Source organism: Megascapheus bottae, chromosome 25, assembly GCF_031878675.1.
Source record: "Megascapheus bottae isolate mThoBot1 chromosome 25, mThoBot2.hap1, whole genome shotgun sequence".
Lineage (NCBI taxonomy): Eukaryota > Metazoa > Chordata > Mammalia > Rodentia > Geomyidae > Megascapheus > Megascapheus bottae.
Genome location: NC_143533.1, coordinates 24,231,333 through 24,244,868, shown reverse-complemented (window position 1 = coordinate 24,244,868; position 13,536 = coordinate 24,231,333). Strand labels below are relative to the sequence as shown.

The following is a 13,536-nucleotide window of genomic DNA, read 5'->3' as shown; positions in this document are numbered from 1 at the left end:
ATAAATGAATAAATAAATAAACAAATGCCCACTGAAAAATGAATCAGTGCCATATATGCATTTATGTTTCTTCACTCAGGGCCTTCTGAAATTTATTACCTTTAAATTTGTGAAAAGATCTATGAATTTCAATGAAATACAACCAAACTTAAAAAGATAACTATGATCTTAAAATAGATATATGTATCTATTAAAAGACTCAGGAAATTTCAAGTTAAAGTCTCTCCATTCCATTTCTATTGAATATTGAAATCCTAAAATGCAAAATAGAAATTTAATACTCTTAATTTCTTCAAAAGTTACAATCTTCCAAGAATAAAACTTCTCTAATACATCTTCTGAGATTTTTTTAAAGAAAAAAAGAAATGTGGTTTTGGATTTGGGAGGCCTGCCTTTATATTAGATACACGTGGTAGCTATAACTTAGAAATACTAGTTCATACTTTTCCTTGGAAAATCAAGATGAGACACTTGTTTCTTTTCCTGGTCAGAAAGTTTTATTCCCCATAAGCCTTACAGTAACAGTACAGGTTTAGAATACTTAGGTTAATATTTTTAAAAGTCCTTTGTAAAGGAAATAAGTGAACCTCACTGGCTTCCTATGTATCTTTACTTGGCTGTAACAGTTCCGTGCAGCTTCACTTATGCTATAAACATGAGAACTGCTTCTGAGTCCTGCAGGTGCTCTACCGGAAATACCACAGCATGTGCCCTTGCCACTGTGACTTGATGACACACCATTACCTCCTGTCTCAGATCCTATCTGGTTAATCATCAGTCTGTACACTCAGTCAAAGCTTATTGGTCCTTCAGGGTGCCTTTCTGCTAAGACATCAACCATGCACTGCTGACCCCCACGCCCAGACCCCCACTCACCTGACACCCCTAAACTTTAAGAACCCCGAAGTTAAGTCCACTCTCCTAGACTTCTTTGAAAATAAATCAAAAAGCAACAATTAAACTTAAATATCCCCCATGTCTGTTTTCTTTACTATTAGAGGGGGAGGAAACCCTCTCGATGAGAGAGTATCCATGTGTATATTCTATGTATACAAGTCCACTTTGCCTATCTGGAGAAGTAGACTTCAATGCTATCCAAGTGCTTCAAGCAACTGCAAAGAATAGCATTGCAAATGCACGAGTATCTATGAACAGTGTCTGTATTTTAGCACAATAACTATGTATCATTTCTACTCAGTGCTATAAATTTAATTTTCAAAAATACTATAAAATATAGTAACTATTATTATAAAGATGCTTTCGGGTGACATTTAATTACAGTGCAGTGTAATTTATTTTTCTAGCCAGAGTACCTTGGGCTAATTGCATTTGTTTATGTGTATGTTTGTGCCATTGTAACAAATAACCTATGCTACACATTCTCCCTTCTTTTTTCCAGTCTTAGGAGATACTTGATTTTTCCTCTAAATTTTGAGAATATCTTTTAGTATAAGGAGGATCGCTTTTTGCCATTACATTTCCTCTCCACAGGAATGCTTTGATCTCTTTGGTAGTTTAATTGCATTTAATGGAATGCTTCCTTGTTGCAATTAGGCCTGAACTTAGGTGTTGACTGTTTTCTTTCATGTTTTCTCTTCAGTCATTTCTGTTGCAAATTTTTTTTTTAATCTCACCAATGTGTCCTTAGACCTCATCTGTGGTAACAGTAACATGTGAGTAGCCATATTCTTCCATTTATAAACACAGACTCTCTGATCACCCCTGAAGTGTTTGTCATGTTTGCTTTGATTCTTTAATTGCTCTTCCATGTAGATACAGTTAAGGAATAGTGCAAGCTAAGATACTGTAATACTTCTTATTGGCTTTCTTTCCTTGGGAGGGTAAATATAGTCTACCTTTCCTTCTTCATTAAAGGAATGCTTCATTTAACCTCTACTGAAATTATTGTTTATTCTTGTATAAAAAAATAAGCATTTTATAATAAAAAGAACTAACCTGTAGGGCACCAGTGGCTCATGCCTATAATCCTTGCTATTCAAGAAGCTGAGATCCAGAAGGCGCAGATTTGAGGTTAGCCTTGGAAGAAATGTCTTCAAGGTTTCATCTCCACAGTAACAAGCAAAAAGTCAGGCTGGAGGCGTGGCTAAAATGCTAGAGTACCAGCCAAGCAAGCAAGCGGAGCGATATGAAGCCCTGTGTTCAAACCCCGGCACTGTCAAGAAAAAAAAGGTGGAAGAGTTGAAAATTAAACTATATTTTATTCCATTTATGACACTATATATGATAAGCACCAAAATATTTCATAAAATGGAATATTTATATATAAGTAGTAAGAGTATTTTATATTAGGTAAAGGATGAAGAAAACTTTAATTTCTCAGTCAGAGAGTTCCAAAACATAATCCTTACTACTCGAATTCACTTCTTGGAATAGATCATAAGCTATATTAATATCTAACCCCAAAGTTACCATTAAAGATGTTCATTAGAATCCAGGCACCAATAGTTCATGCTTGTAATCGTAGCTACTGAGATCAGAGGATCACAGTTCAAAACCACCCGGCACAAAAGACCATGAGACTCTCCAATTAACCACCAGAAAACTGGAAGTAGCGCTGTGGCTCAGTGGTAGAGCACTAGCCTTGAGTTGAAGAGCTCAGGGACAGCACCCAGGCCCAGAGTTCAAGACCCACAAGTGACAAAAAATATTCATTAGAAGGCCGGGAGTTTAGCCTAGTGGTAGAGTGCTTGCCTAGCATGCATGAAGACTCAGTTTTGATTCCTTGGTACCACACATGTAGAAAAAGGCCAGAAATGGTGCTATGGCTCAAGTGGTAGAGCTCTAGCCTTGAGAAAGCCCAGGGACAGTGCCCAGACCCTGAGTTCAAGGCCCAGGACAGGTAAAATATTCATTAGAACCAAATTTATTTTTCAACTTGAATACCAAGTGAATAAGTAAACAAAAAGTACAGTTTACTGAGTACTGGTGGCTCATATCTGTAGTCATAGCTACTCAGGAGGCTGAGAGTCAAAGAAACATGGTTCAAAGCCAGTCTTGGGCAGAAAAATCCACAAGAATCCATCTCCAAAACAACCAGGAAAAATCCTGGCTAGAGGGATGGCTCAAGTACTTGAGCACCAGCCAGGTGATCAAAGTCACTCAAGCAGAAGGCCTTGTATTTCAACTTGTAACATCAACAACAAAAAAGCATTAACCTCTTGAGACTTAGGTCCAAAGAGAATAAAATTCCATCAAAATGACAATGTATTTCTTTCTAAAATTTTTATTCTTTAGTTCTCAGTTGTTAATATTAGTACCATAGTGTCTGATAATAAGGTAGCAAAGTACTTGGTAGGTGGAAGCGGGGGAAAGGCGAATAAAAGACCTGTAAATATTGTTTTGTTCCTTTATACAACCAAAACCCATATTTTCAGAAAGTATATCCTAACTTTGGAGATGCGCCAAGACTTTTGAGAGAATGAAAATGTATTTAATGATCCTAGTCAGAGACTGCCCATAAGGTTAACAATCATTCTGTATCTCAGTTTCTCCATATAAAAAAGCAAAAGAAAAAGACACAAAAGAAATCCAGAAATATCCACTTAGAAATACCTAATTGTGTACAAGAAAGGGCATAAGTCTATACATAAAGTTCAATAATTTAAAAAAGGCAAGAGCATACAACTGCCCCAAACTATCTTGTTTAGTAACACTTAAGCCAAAATACATGATCAACCAGTGAAGTGTTCAACTATAGTTCACTTACTCTATCAATTCTTTTCCTTGTTTATTTACTATTCTATTACAAATACTTGTAATGCTAGAAGTTGCACAGCATACAACAAGGAAAAGTCAGAGCTCTTATGTAGCTTCTACTGTTAGGGTCTGGAAGTAGGACAGCTTAATTAGGGTAACTTGACAGTGATTACATATGCTCTCTGCTGCAGAAGTTCAGAGAAGACCTCTCTGAGCTAGTAACAGTTGAGTTCATAAGGAAGTATGAAAGGATGGTCAAACAGAGGGAAAATAACTGTGTATCTCCTGAAGAGGGAAAGACTGTTAACAAAACAAAACCAAAAGCTATCAGAAAGAAGACCAAGGTGACTTGGATATAGCAAATGAGGCAGAAGTAGTAATGTGTCTTGTGCACCTAAGGGAACACAGGAAAAGCTCCGCAAATATCTCCACAGATGAAGTAAAATGGCAGGAAGAAAGAAGCTTGTCAATACTTCCAAAGGCTATCCACAAATTCAATGCAATACTCATCAATATCCAAATGTCATTCTTTAACGAAATGGAGGAAGTAATCCAAACATTCATATGGAATAACAAAAGACCCCGTATAAAACAAACAATCCTTAGTAGAAAGAACAACACTGGAGGAACATTAATACCAAGCTTCAAACTCTACTACAAAGCTATAGTAATAAAAACAGCTTGTTACTGGCACAAGAACAGGCCTGAGAGCCAATGAAATAGAACTGAAGACCCAGAAATTAACCCATAAACCTATGGCCACCTAATTTTCGATAAGGGAGCAAAAAAACAAAAACAAAAAAACAGTGGGAAGAAAGGCAGCCTATCCAACAAATGGTGCTGGCAGAAATGGCTAAACACGTATAGAAAACTAAAGTTGGATCCTTATTTGTCATCCTGCATCAGAATCAATTCCAGTGGATCATAGACCTTCAGGAAAAAGCAGAAATCCTGAAGATTTTATAGGAAGGAATACTTTTTTATAGGACACACAATTTTATAGAAGACACAATTGGGCTCCTTGGCACAAGTCGAGACTGTCTTAATAAAGGGTCAGAAACACAACAAATCAAAGGAAGGTTGTACAAATGGGACTGCATTAAACTGCAGAGCTTCTGTATCACAAAGGACTTTGCCAGCAAGATAAATAGAAGGCCCAAAGAGTGGGACAAGATCTTCACTAACCATACAACAGACAAGTTGTATGTAAAATATAACTACAGCTAAAAGAATTAATCAAGCCTCTCAAAAACAACTGTGCAAACAACCAACCCTCCCATTAAAAGGTGGGCTAAAGATTTAAGGAAAGACTTCTCTGAAGAGGAAATAGGAATGGCCAATACACACAGGAAGAAATGCTCAATATCTCTGACCACAAAAGAAATGCAAACGGAAACATCTTTGAGATGCCACCCCACCCCAGTTAGAATGGACATTATCAAGATATCTAATAACAACCGACAGTGGCCAGGAATGTGGCAGAAGGGATAGCTACTGCACTGGTGGTGGGAGTGTGAACTGGTTCAACTATTCTAGAAAGCAGTGTGGTGATTCCTCAAAAGACTAAGCATAAGAGCTCCCCTATGACCCAGCCATCCCACTCCTGGGCACTTACCCAAATGTCCACGAACAAGGACATACTAAATATATACATATATATATGTATATATTTGAATGCTATGTTGCCATCAGAAAGAATGATGTCACCCCATTTTTAAGGAAATGGAAAGACTTAGAAAAAAAATCATATTAAGTGTAGTAAGCCAGACCCAAAGGAACATAGGCTCAATGGTTTCCCTCATTTGCAGTAATTAGTGTGCATCTAGGATTTTCTGAGCAGAGGAATGCAATAGCTCAAAAGCAAAATGAACTCCAGGATTGGAAAACAAAGAGATTTATCCTTATGGTTGTTGTTTTTATTTTTTCCCCTTGTGGTTTATCCTCTGTTGTTGCTGTATCTGACTTTGGTACCTAGTATACTGTACATACATTTATTTATTTGAATCATGGAAGGGAAGGGGGAAAAGATGAGACAAAGGACAAAGAATGAATCAGAGTAATGGTGATATTCACAAGACAAAAAGTTGGAAATGAACTCTACAACTTGGGAGGGGGAGAGGGAAAGTGAGAGTAAAACATGGGAAGGAGTAACAATGTCCAAGAGGTAATGTAGTCACTATCTCATGAATGTAACTGTAACTCCTATACATCACTCTGATAATAAATTAAAAGAAAGGTTTTCAAGAAATATACATCATGCTATGAACATTATTAAAGAATAGTAAAAGGTTATTTGTTATCAACAAATACTAAACCTTCAATCCTCCAGAGAAAAGATGCCCTTGACCCAGTTATTCTTTGGCCAATGTCTTGGGGACGATGTGTGTCTTATAAATTTCGACAAGGGCAAAGAGATAATCATAGGCACAGTCAATCCCTCAGAAAAGGCAAGTCTTAAAAACCATAGGAGGAAAATGGGCAATGACCACACTTCTGCTTTGAAATATCTGATGTAATTAATGATTGCCATTACATGTTCCTTATTAGCCTGACTTGCACAAGCACAAGGAAAAGTTCAGGGTCTATGAGCTAATCAGGAAAAATATCACTGAGCTTTGGGGTCAGTTAATTAACAGTAAAGTCATATTTTTCACAGATTAAGTCAGGCTCTTCCTTTTGACCTCATTTAATTGCGGCTTTTAAAAAATCAGAGGAATAGTATTCTCATAGTTTAGAAAACACTGAAATTCAGCTGTTCTCTTGAGGTGTGATGAGATTAGAACTTTGAACACCGGGATATAAGTGCAAATTAGCACAATCTCTGGAAAGCAATAATTGTGTATTATGTGGCAATATCTATTATTGTATAATACATATAAACTGCAATACACGTAGTAGTTTAAAATATATTTTAGCATATTTAAATTTTAATCTACAGAAATGTAGATGATTAATAAATGAAAGGATTTAATCAGCATTCTCAACAATAAAAATTTGGAACCCCCCAACACTCCAAATTAAAGAAGTTATTGAACAAATTACAATACCTCATTAGCATATTTATATATCAAAAAAGGAAAATACACTAAATGAATGGCATATGATTTAGAGTTGAGATTTAATAAGCAGCATGTAAAAGTTTACATCTAATTATATAATACTTGTATATGCACCTTAGACATACAGAAATGAAATGCCTTGTGGTAATTATTTCTGTATTGTACACTACAGATTCTACCTACCTTTTTTCTTTTCTTCTTTTGGTTTTTTGCTTTTTAATTATGAGCATGCAATTCTTTTATAAAGCAATTTAATTTGACAAAGTTATATAGCAAACTACACTGTCTTTCAGCTTAACTGAAAAATCTTGGTGACTCTAGAGAATCTTTTGCTTTGTAAAACTTCTTGCTAAGTGAAAACACTTAGGACTGGGGTTTGAATTCTGAGCCTCCAGCTTGCTTGTTGAGGAGACTGGCACTCTACATCTTGAGCCTGCCTGGCTTTGGGTGGTTGTGTAGAAGATGGAGTCTCATGCAGTTTTCTGTCTAAGCTTACTTTGCACTGTGATCCTCCAGATCTCAGCCCCCTTCCTGACTGTCCAGGGTTACTACCACAAACCACTTTATTCTATGATGGAATAATAAAGAATATCATTTTCTAAAACAGCAAAGTAAAGAATTTCTGCCTGGGCTATCAACGTGTTCTGCCATCCCTCTGATTCTTATTTCCATGGTAGAGCATCTGATGTACATGACAATGGAATCAGCTGACAAAAGGGGACATCCTGGGTGGGGCTGGGAAAGGTATGGGAACAGAATGATGGCAGCAGTGATATAGATCAAGATGCATTTTACTTATACACTGACTTTCCAATTGAAGTCTTTTAGTGTAAGGATTCAAAGACAATAAGAGTAAATTTAAAAACATTTTAAAGCATATAGCAGAATTTCCAAGCAAACATGACAAAGTGTGTTTTAAATTGTCTAATTTAGATTTAAAAAAATGACCAAGAGGCTAATAAAACTAAGTGAAGGGTTCGTCATAAGGTTCTAAAACACACATGTCATTCTGTAATTCTGACACAAACTGTTTACTCATTAAATAAAATTAAAATTGCTATAGCCTGGCACCAACTCTCCTGGGAACAAATATATGACACTACCTGTTAACAGCTGGCCTGGAAACATATCAATAGTTATTTCTGCATAATCTTAAAAACATTTCTTTTTGCCAATCCAGAGGCTTGAACTCAGGTTGTGGAACTGTCCCTGAATTTCATCACCAAGCCACATTCCCAGCCCTCTGCATATCTTTCTGAAGAAATAAATACTATTTTATCAAGGAAAGTTTTTTGGTTTTTTGTTTGGTGTCTGGGAGGGATGTTAATTGGACTTTCTTGCATGGGCTGACTTTGAAATTTTGAACCACAATCCTGGGATCTCAGACTCCTGAGTAGCTAAGATCACAGGCAGAAGCCACTAGCACTCTATAGGACTATTGTTTTTGGTCAGTTATGGGGCTTGAACTCTGGGCCCAGGCACTGCCCCTGAGCTCTTCAACTCAAGGCTATGGCTCTACCACTTGAGCCAGGTCATTACTTCCTGTTTTCTGGTGGTTAAATGGAGATAAGAGTCTCAAGGACTTTGGTGCCTGGGCTGGCTCTGAACCTAGATCCTCAGATCTCAGCCTTTGAGTAGCTAGGATTATAGGTATGAGCTGCCAGTGCCCGGCTGGGACTATCATTTTTAACAAGCAAAAAGGACACTCATTACAAAGAAGAACATTTCTTTACAAATCAAAAAATATCATAACAAATACAAAATAAGCTCTCATATGAGGGATCTAACCTATTTAAAAGATTATTCTCATTTATTCTTATGCTTCATAATTCACATTTAAGACCTAAGCATATCTAGTGTCAATAGTTATGATATTCTTATATTGGACATGTTGTTTTCTTAAATAGAAACTACTTATTGATATTTAAGATATAGAATGCCTGAGGTAAACACTAATAGTAAAAGTATAATTTAATCAAAACCTGCCCATGTTTGGACTTAGCATTAGGCTTCTCAGTAGTTTAGGCAATAGTTAGTCCATCTGTATCAGTCCCTTCTCCTGGATACATAATTATGACTGAGGTCAATCAACCCATGGAGAGTCATGTCTGTTTAAATCTGGACTCCAAAACATTGGAGAGGCAGACACTGATGCCTGTTATCCTAGCTGCTCAAAAAGTGGACACTGGAGGATTGCAGCTGAAGCCAGTTTGAAAAGAGTCTGTAAGATGCTAATGTGCAATTAACCATGGAGGAGCCAGAAGCGGGAATGTGACTCAAGTGGAAAAGTGTCAGTCATGAGCAAAAGAGCTAAGAATGCCCCAATATCAAATATCATCTGAGGAAACTGAAATTTGTCCAAATACAGGGCCCAAAGTTATACTAAATTGACAGGTCCAAGTCTACATTCATTGTGCCCTTCTGATTCTCTATAGGTTGTGTGAAAGACAGTGGGTCAATATTCAAATATACACTGTGGTGTTTTTGTTTGTCAGTTGCGGGTCTTGAAATCCCGGCCTGGGCATTTTTCTCAAGGCTAGCATTCTATCACTTAGCCACAGCACCACTACCAGTTTTCTGGTGGTTCCTTCCAAGGTGGGACTCCTGACTGGAAGGGGGGGGACGTGGACTCCTGACTGGAAGGGGGGGACGTGGACTCCTGACTGGAAGGGGGGGAGGACGTGGACTCCTGACTGGAAGTGGAGGACGTGGACTCCTGACTGGGCGTGGGGGACGTGGACTCCTGACTGGAAGTGGGGGACGCGGACTCCTGACTGGAAGGGGGGGACGTGGACTCCTGACTGGAAGGGGGGGAGGACGTGGACTCCTGACTGGAAGTGGAGGACGTGGACTCCTGACTGGGCGTGGGGGACGTGGACTCCTGACTGGAAGTGGGGGACGCGGACTCCTGACTGGAAGGGGGGGACGTGGACTCCTGACTGGAAGGGGGGGACGTGGACTCCTGACTGGAAGGGGGGGAGGACGTGGACTCCTGACTGGAAGTGGAGGACGTGGACTCCTGACTGGGCGTGGGGGACGTGGACTCCTGACTGGAAGTGGGGGACGCGGACTCCTGACTGGAAGGGGGGGACGTGGACTCCTGACTGGAAGTGGGGGACGCGGACTCCTGACTGGAAGTGGGGGACGTGGACTCCTGACTGGAAGGGGAGGACGTGGACTCCTGACTGGGCGTGGGGGACGTGGACTCCTGACTGGAAGTGGGGGATGCGGACTCCTGACTGGAAGGGGAGGACGTGGACTCCTGACTGGGCGTGGGGGACGTGGACTCCTGACTGGAAGGGGAGGACGTGGACTCCTGACTGGGCGTGGGGGACGTGGACTCCTGACTGGAAGTGGAGGACGTGGACTCCTGACTGGGCGTGGGGGACGTGGACTCCTGACTGGAAGTGGGGGACGCGGACTCCTGACTGGAAGGGGGGGACGTGGACTCCTGACTGGAAGTGGGGGACGCGGACTCCTGACTGGAAGTGGGGGACGTGGACTCCTGACTGGAAGGGGGGGATGCGGACTCCTGACTGGAAGGGGAGGACGTGGACTCCTGACTGGAAGGGGAGGACGTGGACTCCTGACTGGGCGTGGGGGACGTGGACTCCTGACTGGAAGTGGGGGACGCGGACTCCTGACTGGAAGGGGAGGACGTGGACTCCTGACTGGGCGTGGGGGACGTGGACTCCTGACTGGAAGTGGGGGACGCGGACTCCTGACTGGAAGGGGGGGATGCGGACTCCTGACTGGAAGGGGAGGACGTGGACTCCTGACTGGGCGTGGGGGACGTGGACTCCTGACTGGAAGGGGAGGACGTGGACTCCTGACTGGGCGTGGGGGACGTGGACTCCTGACTGGAAGTGGGGGACGCGGACTCCTGACTGGAAGGGGGGGATGCGGACTCCTGACTGGAAGGGGAGGACGTGGACTCCTGACTGGGCGTGGGGGACGTGGACTCCTGACTGGAAGGGGAGGACGTGGACTCCTGACTGGGCGTGGGGGACGTGGACTCCTGACTGGAAGCGGTCCGCCGTCCTCGGTGCTGCCGCCCCCAGGCCCGCTGGCCGCCCGGCCCGGCCCACCTACCCGGGTCGGGATGGCGCCTCCACCAGGTGGCGTGGACCGGCCTCCTTGAGACGACGCCTTCCGCCAACGACGCCGCCCGCAGGCTCCAGGGAGCGGTTGGGGAGGTGACGTCATTTCCGGCGCTAGCCCCCACTTCCGGCGGCGCTGGCTGCACATCCGGTGGCACTGCCGGAAGTGGGGTCCGGGGCTGCGGAGGGGCGCGCACGCGGTGGGCCGGCGCCGAGGGCAGGGCCGGGGTCCGCGTGCGGACGGACGGACAGACGGCGCCCGGGGCCTGCCGGGAACGACCGTGCCGACGCCGGACCGCCAGCCGGGGAGGATCCGCGCCCTCACACGGAGACCCGACAGCATCGCTTACTGCGGAAAACAAGGCTGCTGAGCCTCCCAGCGCAGGGAGCCGGGGAGCCGGGAGCCCAGGCGCGGGGCCTGCTGCAGACCCGGGCTCGAGGCCCCGGCCCGCGGACCGGGCCTGGGAGGAGAGAAACAGAACCACCGCAGGCTCAGGGGCCGGGGAGCAGGGATGGGTGAGTCCCATGACGACTGGGGAACACGCGGAATAACCTCGGGTGGGAGAGACGGTGGGCAGGGCCTCCCGGACCGTGGTGCGCAGCGAGCGTGGCGGATGGAAGGTGCCATGCCCCCCCCGCCCGGGGCCGGTCCCGAGCCCAGCTCGTGGGCCGCTGCAGGCCGCGGCGCACCTGAGGAAGGCCCACGCCCAGGCGGCGTCGTAGCCCCGGCCTTCCCCTGCCCCGCATTCCCGGATGTCCCCTGCCGACCCGCCCGGCCCGAGCTTGGCCCTTCTCCATCGACGCCCAAGCCTTTCCTTTTGCTTCGCGCAGCCCCAGCTCAGGGCTCGCTCTCCACCACGGCTGCACTGCTAGGCTTGGGTTGTTTGAGATAAAAGTTTCACAGACCACTGCAAGGGTTCTCTTCAGTTCTTCAAAACCCGATAGTTCTCTCTGATTGCCGGATCATCTGCCATCGTCCAGATGCAGCAGTGTGTTTATTCACAAAGCTAGCAAGGAGATTTTAGCTGCTGCATAAATATGCACATCCAGACTTCCTGTAGATAGGTCCTCCCTTTTGTGTTGACTTCCAAAACCTGTGGAGAAGGTATTTTTTCCACAGTTATACAAATGCTACTGCTAATGATTAATCTTATCATATTTAAAGTGCCTCAAGAGTTTGAAACACAGAAACACAACAGGCCCTATTCCACACATACAGATGCAATCCTCAAAAAAAAATAAATGCCAGGTTGCAGACAAAATACTTTCTATTCTCGGGCCACACACTCAGCCCGACCCCATGCGTGTCAGCAGTGCTGTCCTAGATACTGCTTCCTGCCACCATGGCTGCGTTTGGGCCTCAGTGCCATATCCAACGAGGCTATTTGTTGTCACATCAGATCAAGGAAACCCTAGAGAAATGAGAAGGACACATATTCCCTTGAATGGATGGGACTTCCCCAGGTTTATGTTCTCTCTGTTTATTTTCCTGTTATGCCAAGTTGAATAAACAAAAGCCAAGGGAAAGAAAACTAAACAATGTGAAACTGGGAAAAAAATCTTTTGGGGATACTAAGGAAGATATTTGAGAAAATCCAAAAACTTAAATTTACTAGTACTTTTTAATTTTTTTTTCTGGATACTGGCCCTGGAGTTTGAACTCAGCCTGGCACTCTCCTTTAGCCTTTTCACTCAAGACTGGTACTCTATTACTGAGCCAGAGCTTTAGCTCTGGCTTTTTGATAGTTAACTGGAGATAAGAATCTCATGTTCTGCCATGCCTGGCTTTGAACCATTATTCTCAAACCTCAGCCTCCTAAGTGGCTGTGATTTACAAGCATGAGCCACTGATGCCCTGCACTGATCTGTTTTTACTTAGAAATTCCAACATGCAAGGTCCAATGCTAACTACTGAGAAGCAAACATTAAAAATGCATTTTAGAGGGCCAGGAATTTGGCCTAGTGGCAGAGGTGCTTCCCTAGCATGCACAGAGAACCAGGTTAGATTCCTTGGCACCACATACATAGACAAAAAGCCAGAATTGGTGCTATGCCTCAAGTCGTGAAGCTCTAGCCTTGAGAAAACCCAAGGACAGTGTTCACGCCCTAAGCCCAAGCCCAGGACTGGGGGGAAAAAGAAAAGAAAATGCATTTTAGAAAAGAAAACCACCAAGGAATAGTTAACAATTCTAGTAGTTCAAAATTACCATATTCTCTAGGAACAGGAAATAATAGCTCATCTCTTCACTCAGAAACTAATTAGTTTCACCTTACCTTTTAATTTTTCATTTGTTGTTCTTTTTATTATCTTTAAGTCGTCATATAACAGGGTTTCAGTTCAGCATGTCAGTTGATGAGTGTAATGCATGTTGATCACTGCCACCTTCCACCTACCCTCTGATTTCCCTTTAGGAAATCAGGATGCGATGTTTCCATAAAGGCATTATTTGCTTTTTGATTGAAAACACAAAGTCATTTCTACTTAGAAATAATTTCTTGTAATGAAGCCTGGCATGTCTCATCACTGCCATTTACAGTCTACTTTTATAAAATTTAATGCATATCAAAAATGTGCATGACCTGGAAAATGAAAGAAATCTTCCCTATATTAGTAGATGACATGAAGTGGGCTAATCAAGAAAATAATTATAAATCTCTGT

The 13,536-nt window shown here is 43.0% G+C and overlaps 1 protein-coding gene across 4 annotated transcripts in view; it reads right to left on the bottom strand.

Moving 5' to 3' along the window:
- Meis2 (Meis homeobox 2) overlaps nucleotides 1-10,956 on the bottom strand; it is a 378,408-nt gene extending 367,452 nt beyond the window's left edge. For all 4 annotated transcript variants that reach the window (XM_090318635.1, XM_090318634.1, XM_090318636.1 and 1 more), the window contains exons 1-2: nucleotides 10,869-10,956; nucleotides 1,957-2,173 (exon numbers count right to left, since the gene is read on the bottom strand). The gene's annotated coding sequence lies outside the window, so the exon portion shown is untranslated. The remainder of the gene's footprint in view (nucleotides 1-1,956; nucleotides 2,174-10,868) is intronic.
- Nucleotides 10,957-13,536: the final 2,580 nt, after the last annotated feature.